Raw genomic sequence first — 20,183 nt, forward strand, 5'->3', positions numbered from 1 at the left:
TACCACAGTCGTTATTTCTAAATACTAAGTAATATGTGTACTGAGTTTGGTTGAAATCGATCCAGGGAACTAGGAGAAGATGTTGAACATATGCGTATGTGACATATACTGCACATACATACTCGACAAGGGCTGGACAAAAATATGGAAACACCAAAGCCGGCCAGGGTGGCTGAGCGGTTCTAGGCGCTACAGTCTGGAACCACGCGACCGCTACGGTCGCAGGTTCGAATCCTGCCTCGTGCATGGACGTGTGTGATGTCCTTAGGTTAGTTAGGTTTAAGTAGTTCTAAGTTCTAGGCGACTCATGACCTCAGAAGTTAAGTCCCATAGTGGTCAGAGCCATTTGAACCATTTTGAAACACCAAAAAACAACAGATTATCCGCTCCAGAGCGATGTAGGAAACCTGTTTATACAAAACAGCTTCCAATCATCTCGGAATGGATAAATACGGGTCCTGAATGGATTCCAAGAGCATGTTGTATCATTCTTCCGGCAAAATAGTGCAAGGTCAGGTACGATGACAGAGACGAATAGCGATCACACATCGTTCTCTCTAAAGCAGCTGTGTGAATAGGGGCACTGTCGCCTTGGAACACAGTATCACCAGTGTGGGACAAATTTTATATAATGGGATGGACCAGATCAGCCGAAATTCATGACAGCAATGCTACGTTGCAGAGCATCCATGGGGCCCATGGTGTACCACGATATGACCACACGAATCATTACCAAACCTATTACACGCTTAACACTCAGGACATAAACTCTGTCAGAACTTGTAAGCGTCGTGAAACAAGACTCACCCCATCAAATTACATTCTTCCATTGTTACATAGGCCATGTTTTATGTCTTCGGTACCATATTTTCCTGTTCATGGGCATTCGCTTCAATGATGTATGGTTTTGTTATTGCAGCTCGCTCTGCAACTCCCTGCTTACGGAGCTCCCTTCCCATTGTTTGGGTGCTGACAGTGTCCGAGAGCGTGACGTTGAGATCTGCAGTGACTTTTGCAGTTGACGTCCTTTTATTTTTTGTCACAATCTGCTTCAATGACCGTCTGTCATGATCACACAACACACAGTTTCGTCTTCGTTGTGACTCAGCAGATGATATTTATGTGCTCTCCCCCCCTGTATGCGGTATAAATCGTCGATACGGCACCTCTTGAAGCACCAAACACTTCGGCTCTCTTGGTTGCGGTAGCACCCACCATACAAACACCAACAATTTGCCCACGTTCGAATTCACGTAGCTCCGACATAGTGCACTCACAGCTATACAGAGCACTATTCTGATCACACCGACACTGCATATATGTTCAAGCACGCATTTCTCGCAGTGTTTTACACCATACAGACTCCAAAGAAGATGTTAAATTTATATGTGGTATTAAGCCGTGTGGCTCGATCTCAAGTCCAAAAACACATTGACAAAATCATTGAGTCGCTTTAGTGCTCACTCACACGACCTGGTTGACACACTTGTCAGCATAGATAAGTGACAAATTTCACTTCTTACTTTTAAAAGCATTGCAAGTCAACAAGGTACAGGGATTAAATATCAGAAGACCGATTTTGAATATTTTTAAGTCACCCCTTCTCTTCCACACTCTCGTTCGTAGTGATAGTGGAAATCTTGTTCCCACAGTTTTTTTTTATACGTACTGCTGCAGGTCCGCCTGATCTACGTTTCAGTGTCACCTCCTTTTCATTCCTGCCCTCGAAGATTTGAAGATGGTTCTTGCCCCAACAGTGCTTCTCTCCAGATAGTGACCAGTAAACTTTCGATTCTTTAAAGAACCGAATTCCTCTGTATAAAACAGCTTCAAACTTTTGATTACTTTAAAAATGAGTTAATATATTAGATATTTGACACTGAGCATGTAAGCGAGGAGAAATTTGGAAAATGTTTGAATTTATGTTTAAAGTTCGTTGGAAGTCGCTAAGTGATCTCACTGTCGACACTGGGTTGCTATGCTCCAGGTAATTTGCACTCTATCTAAAGAAAACCCAGTTTTTCATGCATCTCGCAATCAGTGTTTATGACATATGTACTGAAGTATGTGCCATATAATGATGTCATTTTGCAGGTTCAGTCAGTACTGCATGTGGATACCCTCTGTAAAAGTGGTGCGAGTAGTGTTAATAGTAAAGAAGTAACCAATTAAAACGTCATGCTGATGCCGTTGTTTTACTGTAGTAAGCGGTAAAGTTTTTTTCTTTCATCATTTCGCGACCTGCATAGGATCGATGTTTGGTGCAGGGACTAGTAGTTGATCCTGAGTGGAATACCAACATAAAACTAAATTCAGATAAAACAAACGCGAGGCTGAGATTCACTGCAAGAATGTTAAGGAAATGTACAACACACGCGACTGAAGGGGCTTACAAAACACTCGCAAAAATGGTTATGGTACCTCCGTATCGATACTCGCATCCAGAGCATGTCTTTACGTGGCGTTGAGTTCCTGGTTCCGAAACGGGAGGCAATCTCGGGCCCTGTTGAGGGAAGTTAAGAGCCAGCAGATGCGCGCCGTACAGTGTACTGCGACGGACGAAGTCACTTGCAGATGTTTGGTCACAGGAGGCGCTGAGGGCAGAGCAGAGGGAGCTTTCGATGATTACCTCCACCGTCATCGCCAGGAGTAACTGACTGTCTTCACTGCAGCTGTGGTAGCAATTGCGGAGCACAGCCTCACGAACAGACATAGAATACTGCCCGATGAAACAAAAATTCTGTCCCATGCCTCCACGTACTGGGATTCTGTTATTAAGGAGGTTGTTGAAATAAGCATGAGCCAAAAGAACTTTAACCGCGACAATTGATACCATCTGAGCTGTGCATGGAAACGAGCACTTGATGCAGAGAAGCAGCATAGACGTTCCTTCCAAGGTTTACGTTCCAACGGAAGCGGTGGCGCCACCGGCGCACACAGTGGCCCGTCTGCGACAGCAGTACGTAATCGCCGACCAATCATAAACCGACCAATCAGAAGCCGTCCATGGGCTATAAAAAAGGCTACCACAGCAACAGTGAAGATAGTCAGTTGGTCCTGACGATGACGATGGAGGTAATCGTCGAAAGCTCGAGATTTTATCCAGAACTGACAGACAAGAATACCGAGAATGTTTTACACATATGGACGTGTTTGAAAACGATGAGCCTCATTGTGCAATATTCCTTGGAGGGGTGTCTGGCCACTATAATATTAGACTACTGTTTACCTATGAATGCGATCAGTCCTACTAAACCGTACTTGTATCGCTCAATCCTTGCCTGGAGTTAAAATTGTGTTCTGCAAGGGTTAGTAGGCGTCACACCTGAGTTTTGATCCTATCTTCTAAGAATAGTTCCATTGTGATGTCCGCAGATTAGCGCTTGATGCCGTTGGTAAAATTAACAATGCAGCACTTCTCTTCCGTGCCGTGAATTTTTTTTTTTGTTTCTTTTATCAGTGCTCATGTGCTGTAATAGGCAAAATGCTTACCGTTAATCAATTTAACTATTCAGCACTTCTCTCCATTGCCCTGAATAATTTTTTTTTTGGTAATTGATGTTCATGTTCTATGAAAGGCTAGATGTTGGCCGATAGGCAATTTAAATATGCAGCAGTCCTCTCCAGTGCCCTAAGTTATTGTGTTTTTGGTAATTATTGCTCATGTTTCGTGAAAACGCAAACTGTTTGCCGTTGGTAAATTTGTGTAGCACTTCTTATCGGGCACTGAATACTTTTGTTTTGTTGTAGTTAATGTTTATATTCTATGAACAAGCAAAGAGCTGATCATTCGTAAAATTAACTGTGCGTCACCTCTCGTCCGTGCATTGAATGACCATGTTAACTTCAAATTAAGTTTTATTAAAAGGCTAGCTAGTGTTTCTTGGGGCATTGTGTAATTAATTAAGTCTCGTATCTTTGCAGAGTACCACGAGCTTAAAACTGACTAATCTTTCACTGTTTTAAAATGTTTGTATTTTCCTCTTGTTACGAGCTCTCTTCTGTGGGGCAACGGCCTATAAGTACAGTGACTGCCTTGTGGAAGCACAGGGTGGGTCAGCTGGGTCCCAGTTGTGCGTGCCCATTGGTGGGCCTGTATATGCCTGGTTTTTGAATTTGTTTATATGTATCTTTGTTCCTGAAATAATACAAACAATCCTGTTGGACGAACATCAGCAACTGAGGATTATACTCGTACAATAAGTTGAAAATATTGCTTCAGTTGTAAATTTCTTTTACTATCACGACCGGTTTCGGGCTCTCATAAGCCCATCCTCAGGTGTCTCAACTGTACTGTGGCCCCTGAGTTCCGCGATGGACGTGTACTAGACACGGTTTCCTACCTATGAGCGCAGAACTCCCTGTTCTGCGCAGAGCAGGGAGTTCTGTGATTATAGTTAGGAAACCGCGCCTAGTACACGTCCACCGCGGCGCTCGGGGACCATAGCACAATTGCGACACCTGAGGATGGGCTTATGAGAGCCCGAAACCGGTCATGATGATAAAAGAAATTTACAACTGCAGTTATCTTTTCAACCTCTAGCCATGAAATAATATTCATTAGCATGGCCATGGCGCTGTTTGTTTATGGGATTTTATAATGGTTGTGATTTTCCCGTGTTTCAAAACCTTCCTCAAAAGTGTTTAAGATTTTGATACTTTCTCAGAACTGTGCTTAAACTTTTTGGGCTAAAGAGTTTCCTCAGTTGCCCCTTCTAAGTAAATTCTGATTATGGGCATTCTTTAAAAAACATAAAATATATATACTGTATCGTTAAAGCTGTAAATTGTAACACATATTCTGACTTAATCATTCTTTAGCCTACACACTGTTTCACGATTTAATCGTCAAGCGTACCAAATACTGGTGTGTACAGACTGACTGTATTAAGTAATAAAGGTTGTTGATTGTTTTTGCTTCGATGTTCTCAGTGGCCATTAACCCAAGATCCCCATACCCTGTTATCTCAGATTGTGCATTTTTCGTTATTCTGGGATTCTTACCATATTGGATAAATAGAGAAAATCCAATGGAGAGTATCGCCTTTCGTTGCGGGATAGATTAGAATGAGGAAGAGTTGTGACTCTGTGAGTTATGGAGAGGTTTATTGTTGAAATTTCGATAGTATACATTGCTAGAAGAGTCAAGCAATATGTTTCCTGATAAATAAATCTCGTGAAAAAACCGCAAGAATAAAATTAGAGAGACTGAAGCTCATGTGGATGTTTATCAAGAGTCGTTGTTACCATGTACCATTCGCGACCGAAAGGGGACGAACAACAGTGGTTCCACTGTTTTACACGCCGTCGTGTAAAATCCTCTTCGTGCGCATAGGACTCATCACATCGGAGTTCTCTGCATACACAGCAGAAAGCTCATCCAGGCGCGGCGAGCCACGATCCGTAGCGGAGCCAGACGACGGCGCTCTGACATCACGACAAGACTAGTGTTTCCGCGTGCAGGTTAACAGTATTACCCGCTGGGAGCGCTACTGTAGTTGGCGCGGAGCGCTGCGCCCTAGACGGACACAGGTCGCGAGCGGCGGACCGTAGCCCGACGCTAGTTGTGCAACGCAAACACGGTTAACACGCGCATTAACACAATAACGAGAGTGCTCCGCGCTAACAGTATTACCTGCCGTAACTCGATACGGCGCGCTGCGACACGCCGGTCGCCCGGCCGCGACCACTGCGCGCTCGCGGATGGCGCTCACCTGCAGCGCGGCGCTGCCTATCCACTAGGCGTAGTGTAGTCCGGCTGGGACTGGCGCTACAGCGTTGCAACGCCTTTTACTTGGAATTTACCGGCTAACTCGCGCAAGGGAAATGAAAGCAAGCAATAAGAACATAACGAGGTGTATTATAAAAGCGAATTTGCACACTAAATGGCGGCGTAGCTTTGCTCCATCCTATGCTTTCTCTTCATTTACACTTCACTGCGCAAAAAAAAAAAAAAAAAAAATGGTTCAAATGGCTCTGAGCACTATGGGACTTAACATCTGTGGTCATCAGTCCCCTAGAACTACTTAAACCTAACCAACCTAAGGATATCACACACATCCATGCCCGAGGCAGGATTCGACCCTGCGACCGTAGCAGTCACGCGGTTCCGGACTGAGCGCCTAGAACCGCACGGCCACCGCGGCCGGCTCCGCGCAAACAACCTTATGATGTGTGCTACTGTCACTTGTGCCCCCTGTCGCAAGGTATGCATAGGAGGTGACAATATATCGGTTGACTCTTCAAGGAATGCACGCTCTCAGAAAATTAATGGTTACCAGCATCGAGATAGACAATTCGTCTCTTGCTCTCTTGTACAGAATGCTACTTGAATACGCTCAGCATATTCGTGACACTTTCCCATGCACTAATTGAAGCTGTTATAAAACGTGTTGTTCTCCTTTGGATCTTCCCTGTTTTTCTGCAGGGTGATTTAAGTTCCTCTATCACCGTCGTTTTATGTAACCCGCAATATAATATCTGGCTTTCAAAATCTACGCGCAAGATTTTCATATTACCTCTCTCGCTACGCACAAACTATCAGTCCTACAGAAAAAAATGAAGAGGTCGTTTTTTTTGTACGAGATTTACTGTAATTAAATTTTGTATTGGGATACGTTTTCGCTAGAGGTCGTAGTTTTTGAGTTATTGAAGACAAACGTACAAAAGTGACCTTCAAATGAACCCTCACTCCCTCCATAGGTCACGATTTCTAGTGTGTTGTTCATGGCACTTCCTGCCACCACTGTAGAAAAATTTGCGACTGCACAAATTATATCCTACATTCAGCCTTTTTGGTCTTCATAGCTGGCCTTATTACGTCACGGGCTTAGTCGGGCACTTACAAACTGTAAAATTAAGTTCTGTGTAAATTTTACCTAAGAATTTTGTTAATGTTGTATGCGTAAATTAAACAATTACTTCGTTTTATTCGTCAAGCCTACCGATTACGTAAGTACTTTGGTTGTAAGAGCTAGGTTAATTCGAATTTCCAACGTAAACAGTTTACAAAAGTCAGTTTTTCTTTCAATAGTCTCAGGGGCACGTTTAAAGTAAGAACGTGAAAAAAAAAAAAAAAAGAAATAGCTGACTGCACTGGTGGCGAAATCTCCCCGTCAATAGAGAACGACAAAGGTCGAATACCGGGAATAGTTCCCGTGGTCGGAAATTTTTGTTCAGTAGTTGGTGGGAGTGCTGCGACCGATGCCACGAACAACATACTGGAAATCCGAACTGGTGAGAGATCGGTGTGGGTGTGGAGATTAGTTTCAAGATCACTTTCGTATGTTTTTCTTGAACAACTTGTAAACCTTGGCATCCAGCGGGAACGCAAACTAGTACAAAATTTAACTACATTAAATTTCCTACAAAAAAGGTCCTGTTAATTTCTTCTGTAGGACTAATAGTTTGGAGGTAGCAAGGGACAGAAAATGAAATATCTGTTATGGGTCTCAGAGGAGCAAAATTCCAGTATCATCAGAACGAGAGTTTTGCCGGCTACTTCCTTCGTGGGTGCGTTTTACCTCCTGAGAATTCTTCCAGCGAATCTATCTGCGTTTCCTACGATTAATTTTGCGTGTCCTTACAGTTTAAATTGCTCTCCACCTGTTTAGTGTATGCGACTGCTTCGAGTGATCGTTCTGCAAATCCTGCTAGCATACAGTGGCTGGATGCGTCATACACCAAATACAATAAATTGTCTTTCCATCTATTTATGAGCAATACATTGAATTTGTCAATGCTGAGGACTAATTGCCAGTACTTGTACGAAGCATCGATCCTCTACATGTCTTCCTGGATTTCACTTGAATTTTCTAATTTTGCTACTTCTCTCTATACAGAGTCAACCAGCACTCCACCGATAAACATTTAGAGGTGGTAGTATGGACCAAAAAGAAAAAAAAAGTCTAGTAAATGTGCGCTCTAAATATACGCCTCAACAGCTTTGATAACTTCTTCAGTAGAAGAGACGTGTTTCGTGAAAGATGAATAAGAGCTCATGGTTCTTAAGGTATACATTTGAGAACTAACGTTTAGCGGACTTTTTTCTTGTTTTGGTCCATACTTCCTCCTCCCAAAATGTGAAAATCAAGAAGAAACGTGTTCTACAGTTCGAAGATGAACTTTTTTTTTCCCATGCTACCACCTCTGAAAGTTTGTCGGCGGAGTTCTGGTACACCCTGTATAACAGAATGCCAAGCGAACAGCTTCATGGAACTTACACCAGATCCTTTATATGTATTTTGAGAACAAGTTGTCTAATATTCCCTTAGGTACACCGAAATTGCCGTTAAGTCTCTCCGTTAAGAAAGACACGCTATGTACTGTTTGCAAGGAACTCTTCAACGCAAAACTAGTCTGATACCCCGTACGTTCGTATTTAGATCGTAACTGCATAGAAAAGCAACATGGGCGCCGATATCTACTGCCTTCTGGGTCTCGAGACGAACAGGGAGCTGGGTTTCACACGATAGCTGTTTGCTGAATTCATGTTGATTCCATTTCTTTAAATTGGATCCAGCAGTCTCGTGACTGGTTGGACGCAGCTCACCACTAATTCCTGTCTCCTACTAACCTCTTCATCTGTGAGTACTACATCTATCCTACTTCCTAATCCTCAGTTACTTGTTGAATGTGTTTCAATATCTGTTCATAGTTTCTACTTTCTATAGCACTCTCTGGTACATGGAAGCTATTTCTTGTCTTCACACATGTTCTACCAACCTGTCGCTTCTTCTTGTCTTCTTTCCGTATGTTCTTTTCTTCGCCAATTCTGCATAGAACCTCCTCATTTCTTTTCAGTTCAACTAACTTTCGACATTCTTGTATAGGACCACGTCTCAAACGCCTGGATCCTTTTCCCATTTCTTCACGGCCCATGGTTCACAGCCACAGAATGCTGTGTTATAAAAGTATGTTCTCAGAAATTTCTTGCACGTATGAATATCGATGCTTGATACAAACATGTTTTTCTTCGCCACGAATGCCCGCTTTGCCTTTACTAGAGATGTCTGCGAGATGTTACACTGACGGAAAAAAATCGCAACAGCAGAAAATACTTAATGTATAGTAATGAAATTTGGGGAATACATTTGTCTAGGTAACGTACACTACTGGCCATTAAAATTTCTACACCACGAAGATGACGTGCTACAGACACAAAATTTTACCGACAGCAAGAAGATGCTGTGATATGCAAATGATTAGCGTTTCAGAGCATTCACACAAGTTTGGCGCCGGTGATGAACCTACAAGGTGCTGACATGAGGAAAATTTCCAACCGATTTCTCATTCACAAACAGCACTTGACCGGCGTTGGCTTGTGATACGTTGTTGTGATGCCTCGTGTAAGGAGGAGAAATGCGTACCATCACGTTTCCGACTTCGAGAAAGGTCAGATGGTAGCCTCACGCGACTGCGGTTTATCGTATCGCGACATTGCTGGTCGCGTTGGTCGAGATCCAATGACTTTTAGCAGAATATGGAATCGGTGGGTTCAGGAGGGTAATACGGAACGCCGTGCTGGATCCCAACAGCCTCGTATCACTAGCAGTCGAGATGACAGGCATCTTATCCGCATGGCTGTAACGGATCGTGCAGCCACGTGTCGATCCCTGAGTCAACAGATGGGGAGTTTGCAAGACAAAAACCATCTGCACGAAAAGTTCGATGACGTTTGCAGCAGCATGTACTATCAGCTCGGAGACCATGTCTGCGGTTACCCTTGACGCTGCATCATAGACAGGAGCGCCTGCGATGGTGTACTCAACGACGAACCTGGGCGCACGAATGGCAAAACGTCGTTTTTTCGGATTAATCCAGGTTCTGTTTACAGCATCACGATGGTCGCATCCGTGTTTGGCGACATCGCGGTGAACACCCATTGGAAGCGTGTATTCGTCATCGCCATACTGGCGTATCACCCGGCGTGATGGTATTGGGTGCTATTGGTTACACGTCTCGGTCACGTCTTATTCGCATTGAGGGCACTTTGAACAGTGTTACGACCCGTGGCTGTACCCTTCATTCGATCCTTGAGAAACCCTACATTTCAGCACGACAGCATGTTGCAGGTACCGTACGGGCCTTTCTGGATACAGAAAATGTTCGACTGCTGCCCTGGCCAGCACATTCTCCAGATCTCTTACCAACTGAAAACGTGTGGTCAATGGTGGCCGAGCAACTGGCTCGTCACAATACACCAGTCACTACTCTTGATGAACTGTGGTATCGTGTTGAAGCTGCATGGGCAGCTGTACCTATACACACCATCCAAGTTCTGTTTGACTCAATGCCCAGGCGTATCAAGACCGTTATTACGACCAGAGGTGGTTGTTCTGGTTACTGATTTCTCAGGATCTATGCATCCAAATTGCGTGAAAATGTAGTCACATGTCAGTTCTAGTATAGTGTATATGTCCAATGAATACCCGTTTATCATCTTCATGTCTTCTTGGTGTAGCAATTTTAATGGCCAGAAGTGTATTTCTGTGTAAAGAACAATACACCTTTCTACTTCCGGTGGGTATCGCCCCTCGTCTGCAGGCTTGATAACATAGCGGCAGGCGGGTCCGAATTCGAGGACCCATCGCTCGAGAGCGGGGTGTGGCTCCGGCCCAGTGCTGTGGCATTCCGCGCCGCAGCGGCGGTGATATTGCCGCTCGCGCCGCGCGGATGACATTAAACGTCGTTGTCGCGTGATTATACCGCCAGCCGATAATCCCGGTCGGCCAGCGGTGGGGGGCGGGGATGTGTTCCGATCATGGCGCTCGCACGCAGGCACGCGCGCGCACGCACGCCCCGGCGCTTCCCCGGCGCTGCCGGCCTTATCAGCTGCGACGCAACCGCGCCGGCCATCGGGCCCTTATCGGCGCGCGCTGGCTCGCTGCTGCCGCATTGCCTTCCGCTGGCTGCACACCGAGCCACGTAGGCCGGCGCGCGCGCCGCCTCGCATTATGTAAACCGCTTGTTCGCCGGACGCGCTGGATCATGAGATTAAAACTCCGCCAGCCAGAACGGAGTCATTAGACGCCCTACCGCAGCAGCCACGCGCGCTCCGGAGGTTTTCCAACCCCTGCTCTTCCCCCCCGCCCCCAAGCCACACAATCGCAGCCACCTACCCTTCAAGCTGTTCCTTCTCGGTCGCGCCCCATCTCCACATTGTATAGCACTCCGTAACGCCGTGTTACGTGCGCTCTGACTTGTCGTTCGGCGCCTTTCTTCTTATTCTTTACCTCCTCTCCCAGCGATGTCTATGAATAACTGTCGCTCGATTTACAGCGAAGGGCGCAGTCGAGACGAGGGAGTGTCATCCTTGGTTTTCTGTTCAGGGAGTCAACCGTTCTCCTACGTCAAAAGGAATTTATGTAGTCCGTGCTCCGTGGTGTAAAAAAAATGTAGCTGTCTATATGTAAATGCAGATTACGTCATCGAAATTCACTCTCAAACACTGTACTTTAGTTGCGTGTACTCTTGCTAGAAAATATGACATTTCAGCAAGCAGTAAATGCTGAATACCAGTTTATAGCACGTTTAGCCCATGTAAGGAAAATCGTGTACTCTGTGAGTCAAAATTTTACAACCTACTTCAGATACATATATGCATTCCCTTCATGTGTTTAAGCCAAGTATTAAGCAAAAAAAAAAAAAAAATGGCTCTGAGCACTATGGGACTTAACTTCTGAGGTCATCAGTCCCCTAGAACTTAGAACTACTTCAACCTAACTAACCTACAGACAACACACAGATCTATGCCCGAGGCAGAATTGGAACCTGCGACCGTAGCGGTCGCGCGATTCCAGACTGTGGCGCCTAGAACTGCTCGGCCACCCCGGCCGGCCAAGTATTACGCACATTTATGCGATCGGCAATGCTCAGAAGCAGCCAGGCTACATGTACATTTAACAATTAAGCGTCAGCAGGAGCATTAATGATGAAATCATAGGAGGCAATATTGTGCAACCTTAGTAGGGACAAGATCCGACTATTCGGGAGTAGGATCTTACAATCTGAGACAGTGTTCCGAGACAAACTTCCGTCACAATGTCCGCAGACGTGACGTCAGATCCGCCTAGCAACAGCGATCTGAACGGCCATTGCCTGAAGGTTTGGAGATTATATATATATATGGATATGGAATATGGATCAAGAAACCTACAGAGGAACTGTACAAACATACGGAGACAATCACAGAAAAGATTAGAAAACGCAGACTACAAATCTATGGACACCTATACAGAATGCCATCACACAGGCTGACCAAACAGATCTTTGACTGGGTAACCACTAGAAACAACAAATGGGTGGCAGAGGTAGAAAACGACCTGAACCAACTCAAAATAACAGCAGACACAATAAACGACAGAATAAAGTTCAGAAACATCATTAAGAAAAGTAAAATACATGAGATACAATGCGACAAACGAACAGGCATAAAATGGACCGAAGAACGCAAGCAAGATCACAGCCAGAAGATGAAAGTAATATGGGCAACCCAAAAAGGCAATCAAGATGAAGCCGAAGACACAAAGCCGACAAGAAGCATGGACAGAGGACCGGAAACAGAAACACAGCGAGCGAATGAGAGAAGTTTGGGCAGCAAGGAAAGCAGCAAAAGGAAATGGCCATGTAGTTTAGTCCAAATGCGCTCTTTAAGGGCAAAACACCAATTTATATATATATATATATATATATAGGAAACGAGGGGAGTGTCCTCATTGGCTGAGAGAGAAAGGTGGGGCCGGCGGAGTGGCCGTGCGGTTCTAGGCGCTACAGTCTGGAACCGAGCGGCCGCTGCGGACGCTGCGGCCGCAGGTTCGAATCCTGCCTCCGTTCCAGACTGTAGCGCCTAGAACCGCATGGCCACTCCGGCCGGCTTTCAACTGGTCTTACGTCCTATATATATAGCTGTGTGACTAAAGGATAGGAGAATAAGTACAGTACGATTGAGACAAAATTATACAGTAACAACACAGTTAATTAGAGATCAGACTTAGAAATTTGATAAATGTTGTCATCTGCAGTTGAATGGTACACACAAAGAGTAATACAGTTCGGTATCTGGGATATTTTGAATATGTGAGACAATACGAACCATTATTTGCCCATAAACTTAGGAAATGTGGGCAAAATTTTGTGAATGTCATCAGTATCTGCACGGGTTTTATAGACATCACAGACCTTCAGCAACAAAAGCTAAAACATTCTAATGCAGTGGGATCGAGTCATTGGAAGCAATCGTTTGACCAATCTGCCTGTGAGTTTTGATAGTTAAAGATTTAACGATGAGAGAATGTAGAATACCACTGTACACTACACCGTACTCCACCTCGCTCCCACCTTTCTGCTTGTTAACGTACGTCTCCAAGGCACTCACTGGGCCAATCAAATGCGATGATTGTATGTCGTTTTTGGATGGGAGACCCCAGGTATGGGACTGTTCGGCTGCCGGGTGCAAATCTTTCTATTTGACGCCACTCGACAGACTTGCGCATCTTTGTGATGAAGGTAAGATGAAATTATTAGGACAGCACACACGTCCCCAGTCGCCGAAAGAAGAAAATCTTCGACCCTTCCGGGGATCAAGCACGATGCCGCGCGATCTAGCGGCAGAAACGTAAGCAGACCGCGAGCAGAGGGCCACACAGGAGTGATATTTGCGCTACATAAATAAAAGAAAAATAAAGATCAGGATTACGCTCCGACGACGAAGAGGTCATTAGAGACGGATAACAAACTCCGACTAGGGAAGGAAATTTCTGTGTCTTCTTTTAAGAGATTTGGCGCTAAATTTATCTTAAACAGTTTATTGAAACGACGAAAAAGCAAAATTTGGGTGGTTAGTGTAGAAACGCTGCACCATTTTCCTCAGTAGTTATATGTAAAACATTTGTCGAATTAACACTAGCTGCTTCATGTCTCTTCCAAGAAATTAGAAAGACATTTATTGGTGGAAAACACCCTTATTGTTGGCCTACATGTTCTTCCAGTTGCAGCAACGCTTAGTACAGGGTGCTCAAAAACAGTCTGAAAATCTTGTAAGCATGTTGCAGGCTAGGTTGTGCTTAAAAATAATTGCTACGAAAAAAGTTAGATACGTTGCGCTGTTTCCAAGTTAATTAGCTTTGAAGTTAGCCAATGTGGTCGTTACGTGCGCAAATTCATGCGCCGCACCAGAGACAGTGTCGCCAAACTCTACTTCGTTTGGATTCCTAAAACCGAACAAGAGAGCGATATGAGAAGTGGACATGGAACGATATAAGGATGTAACCGGAGGCCAAGGCTGAGCAGTCTCCTGCGCTATCATTTACGCTATGAGAACAACTGACGCTAATTTATGAGGCGGGGCGCTTGAATTTGCAAGGGCAACTATCTGATTGGTTAACGTCAGTGTTGTTTAACTCGGAACTGCATAGCGTATTCAATTTTTTTCTGGAGAATTATTTTTCAGCACAGCCTACTCTGCGACATCCTTCCAAGCTTTTCAGACTGTTGCTGTCCATCTGCATGTTTTTCAGACCTTCGTAAGCAGAAATACAAAAACCTCTTACTTACTCTATTGGTAACCATTACATTAATTGAAGGCGCAGGGGGAGAAAGAGGAAAGGGAAGGAAGTGATGATACCAGCTTCATCGGTACTTCATGCATAGTCGGCTGCGACGACCGAAAACATGTACCGGACCGGGGCTGGAACCACTGCGCCATCCAGACACAACGTTTATTGAAGATGAATCGACTGTCTCGGCAAGCTGCGGGTAGGTGAGGCTAGGTGGGAATGTAGGTCGGCCGGGGAGCGTGTCCAAATAGACCGTGCATTTGTGATAAAGTGTCCGGATGGTGCAATGGTAATTACAGCAGGCGTTCCTGGGTTCGAATCCCGATTCAGCACGTATATTCGATCGTCACCGCCGATTCCGCATGAAGTCCATATACAGCTGGTATAATCAGTTTCTATCCTTTTCTATCCATCCATTCTACCCCCCCCCCCCATCCCCACCTAACAATTTACATGCGGATACTGCATGATGTCTGTTCTTTCGGACATGTCCAAAAGAATAGAAACCACTCATTCATTTGTATTGGTAATGCTTGAAACGGCATTAAAATTCGGCGAAATAAGGAAATATTTTATTTTTTCTCTTCTTCCAGACTTAATATTCCCACAACAGTGGGATTTAAATAAAGACCGTGTCTGTACGCTGTCTGCCATACCTCTTCGATAACTTATCTATATTCAATATTTGAAATATTTCAACTTTGAATCTTTCCTAAATTAAATATCTCTTGTACTTACTGCCAGCTTGGGTAGTCGTTCAGTGACGTCGTACTTACCTGAAAAAAGAAAGAAGAAACATAATATGTAAGGTATTTTTGGATGCAATACAATTGTCAGACAAAAGGAATACATACTAAAAACTGCTGATCATACACACACACACACACACACACACACACACACACACATATATATATATATATATATATATATATATATATATATATATATATATATATATATATATATATACAGGGTGAGTCATCTAACGTTACCGCAGGATATATTTCGTAAACCACATCAAATACTGACGAACCGATTCCACAGACCGAACGTGAGGAGAGGGGCTAGTGTAATTGTTTAATACAAACCATACAAAAATGCACGGAAGTATGTTTTTTAACACAAACCTTCGGTTTTTTAAATGGAACCACGTTAGTTTTGTTAGCACATCTGAACATATAAACAAATACGTAATCACTGCCGTTTTTTGCATTGTAAAATGTTAATTACATTCGGAGATATTGTAACCTAAAGTTGACGCTTGAAACCTCCGACGTTCAGTTGCGTGTGTAACAAACACGGGCCACGGTCGGCGAGCAGCATCTGCAGGGACATGTTTACGATGACGACCGTGTTTACGAATGTGGCTGTAGTGCACTGTTGTGGTTTGGTCTAGCTGTCGCAGTGTCCGCATGTAGCGCTTGCTGCTATTGTTATTCTGCATTCGTCTCCGCACGCAGACCAACTGTAGTACACCGTGTTACCAGACGTCTGTGATAGTGTAGTGTTGTAGGAACTGTGACCATGGTGTATTCGAACTCTGAAAAGGCGGAGATGATACTCATCTATGGCGAGTGTCGACGAAATGCAGCTGAAGCCTGCAGGGTGTATGCAGAATATTACCCGGACAGAGATCATCCAAGGTGCCGCACATTGCAAAACATCTACCGCCAACTGTATGCAACAGGTATGGTCGTAGCATGCAAACGGGTCCGTAACAGGCCCGTTACAGGAGAAGCGGGTGCAGTTGGTGTGTTAGCTGCTGTTGCCATGAACCCACACATGAGTACACGGGACATTGCGAGAGCCGGTGGACTGAGTCAAAGTAGTGCCACGCGCATACTGCAAAGTAGTGCCACGCGCATACTGCATCGTCACCGGTTTCTCCCGTTTCATGTGTCGCTACATCAGCAATTACATGATGATGACTTTAATCATCGAGTGCAATTCTGTCAATGGGCATTAACAGCGAATGCGTTGCAGTTCTACCTGTTTACCGATGAAGCGGGTTTCTACATCTACATCTACATTTATCTACATCTACATTTATACTCCGCAAGCCACCCAACGGTGTGTGGCGGAGGGCATTTTACGTGTCACTGTCATTACCTCCCTTTCCTGTTCCAGTCGCGTTTGGTTCGCGGGAAGAACGACTGTCTGAAAGCCTCCGTGCGCGCTCTAATCTCTCTAATTTTACATTCGTGATCTCCTTGGGAGGTATAAGTAGGGGGAAGCAATATATTCGATACCTCATCCAGAAACGCACCCTCTCGAAACCTGGCGAGCAAGCTACACCGCGATGCAGAGCGCCTCTCTTGCAGAGTCTGCCACTTGAGTTTGTTAAACATCTCCGTAACGCTATCACGGTTACCAAATAACCCTGTGACGAAACGCGCCGCTCTTCTTTGGATCTTCTGTATCTCCTCCGTCAACCCGATCTGGTACGGATCCCACACTGATGAGCAATACTCAAGTATAGGTCGAACGAGTGTTTTGTAAGCCACCTCCTTTGTTGATGGACTACATTTTCTAAGGACTCTCCCAATGAATCTTAACCTGGTACCCGCCTTACCAACAATTAATTTTATATGATCATTCCACTTCAAATCGTTCCGCACGCATACTCCCAGATATTTTACAGAAGTAACTGCTACCAGTGTTTGTTCCGCTATCATATAATCATACTATAAAGGATCCTTCTTTCTATGTATTCGCAATACATTACATTTGTCTATGTTAAGGGTCAGTTGCCACTCTCTGCACCAAGTGCCTATCCGCTGCAGATCTTCCTGCATTTCGCTACAATCTTCTAATGCTGCAACTTTCTGTATACTACAGGATCATCCGCGAAAAGCCGCATGGAACCTCCGACACCATCCATCAGGTCATTTATATATATTGTGAAAAGCAATGGTCCCATAACACTCCCCTGTGGCACGCCAGAGGTTACTTTAACGTCTGTAGACGTCTCTCCATTGATAACAACATGCTGTGTTCTGTTTGCTAAAAACTCTTCAATCCAGCCACACAGCTGGTCTGATATTCCGTAGGCTTTTACTTTGTTTATCAGGCGACAGTGCGGAACTGTATCGAACGCCTTCCGGAAGTCAAGAAAAACAGCATCTACCTAGGAGCCTGTATCTAATATTTTCTGGGTCACATGAACAAATAAAGCGAGTTGGGTCTCACACGATCGCTGTTTCCGGAATCCATCTTGATTCCTACATAGTAGATTCTGGGTTTCCAAAAACGACATGATACTCGAGCAAAAAACATGTTCTAAAATTGTGCAACAGATCGACGTCAGAGATATAGGTCTATAGTTTTGCGCATCTGCTCGACGACCCTTCTTGAAGACTGGGACTACCTGTGCTCTTTTCCAATCATTTGGAACCTTCCGTTCCTCTAGAGACTTGCGGTACACGGCTATTAGAAGGGGGGCAAGTTCTTTCGCGTACTCTGTGTAGAATCGCACTGGAATCCCGTCAGGTCCAGTGGCCTTTCCTCTGTTGAGTGATTCAAGTTGCTTTTCTATTCCTTGGACACTTATTTCGATGTCAGCCATTTTTTCGTTTGTGCGAGTATTTAGAGAAGGAACTGCAGTGCGGTCTTCCTCTGTGAAACAGCTTTGGAAAAAGGTGTTTAGTATTTCTGCTTTACGCGTGTCATCCTCTGTTTCAATGCCTTCATCATCCCGGAGTGTCTGGATATGCTGTTTCGAGCCACTTACTGATTTAACGTAAGACCAGAACTTCCTAGGATTTTCTGTCAAGTCAGTACATAGAATTTTACTTTTGAATTCACTGAACGCTTCACGCATAGCCCTCCTTACGCTAACTTTGACATCGTTTAGCTTCTGTTTGTCTGAGAGCTCTGCGTTTAAACTTGGAGTGAAGCTCTCTTTGCTTTCGCAGTAGTTTCCTAACTTTGTTGTTGTACCACGGTGGGTTTTTCCCGTCCCTCACAGTTTTACTCGGCACGTACCTGTCTAAAACGCATTTTACGATTGCCTTGAACTTTTTCCATAAACACTCAACATTGTCAGTGTCGGAACAGAAATTTTCGTTTTGATCTGTTAGGTAGCTTGATATTTGCCTTCTATTACTCTTGCTAAACAGATAAACCTTCCTACCTTTTTTTATATTCCTATTAACTTCCATGTTCAGGGATGCTGAGGGTTTCACAAACCACGGGGCAGTGAATCTACGGAACATGCATTACTGGTCCGTGGACAATGCTCGCTGGCTCAGACAGGTAGAGCGGCAGCGACCGTGGACTGTAAATGTATGGTGCGGAATCATTGGCGACCACCTCATTGGTCCTCACTTCATTGCAGGGGCCCAAACAGCTGCAACATACATCGCGTTTGTACAGAATGATCTGCCAACGTTGCTCGAAAATGTCCCACTGGAAACGCGTTGACGTATGTGGTATCAGCATGATGGTGCACCTGCACATTCCGCAATTAACACTAGGCTGACCCTTGACAGGATGTTCGACGGGCGTTTCTTAGGACGTGGAGGACGGATAAATTGGCCAGCCCGTTATCCTGATCTTACACCTCTGGACTTCTTTCTGTGGGGTACGTTAAAGGAGAATGTGTGCCGTGATGTGCCTACAACCCCAGAGGATATGAAGCAACGTATTGTTGCTACCTGCGGCGACATTACATTAGATGTACTGAGGCGTGTATGACATTCATTACGCCAGATATTGCAATTGTGTGCAGCAAATGATGGCCACCACATTTAACATCTATTGGCCTGACATGTGGGGACTCACTCTATTCCACTCCGTAATTGAAAACGGAAACTCCGTGTGTACGTGTACCTCACCCCTCCCGGTAATGTACATGTGCGTCAGTGAAAAAGACCAATAAAAAGGTGTTAGCATGTGGACGTAACGACCTGTTCCAGTCTCTTCTGTACCTAAGGTCCATCACCGTTCCCTTTGGATCCCTACGTAATTCGGTGCCCTCCGATACGCACGATCGAACAGCGGAGGAGTGGTACTCAAGCGTCAAATTTAGGTTACAATATCTCCGGATGTAATTAACATTTTACAATGCAACAAACGGCACTGATTACGTATTTGTTTATATGTTCAGATGTGCTAACAAAACTAACGGGGTTCCATTTAAAAAAACGTAGTTTTGTGTTAAAAAACATACTTCCGTGCATTTTTTTATGGTTTGAATTAACAAATTACACTAGCCCCTCTCCTCACGTTCGGTCTGTGGAATCGATTCGTCAGCATTTGATGTGGTTTACGAAATACATCCAGCGGTAACGTTAGGTGACTCACCCTATACAGGGTGTTACAAAAAGGTACGGCCAAACTTTCAGGAAACATTCCTTACACACAAAGAAAGAAAATATGTTATGTGGACATGTGTCCGGAAACGCTTACATTCCATGTTAGAGCTCATTTTATTACTTCTCTTCAAATCATTAATCATGGAATGGAAACACACAGCAACAGAACGTACCAGCGTGACTTCAAACACTTTGTAAGAGGAAATGTTCAAAATGTCCTCCGTTAGCGAGGATACATGCATCCACCATCCGTCGCATGGAATCCCTGATGAGCTGATGCACCCCTGGAGAATGGCGTATTGTACCACAG

This window comes from Schistocerca cancellata, chromosome 3 (assembly GCF_023864275.1).
Source record: "Schistocerca cancellata isolate TAMUIC-IGC-003103 chromosome 3, iqSchCanc2.1, whole genome shotgun sequence".
In the NCBI taxonomy this organism is placed as follows: Eukaryota; Metazoa; Arthropoda; class Insecta; order Orthoptera; family Acrididae; genus Schistocerca; species Schistocerca cancellata.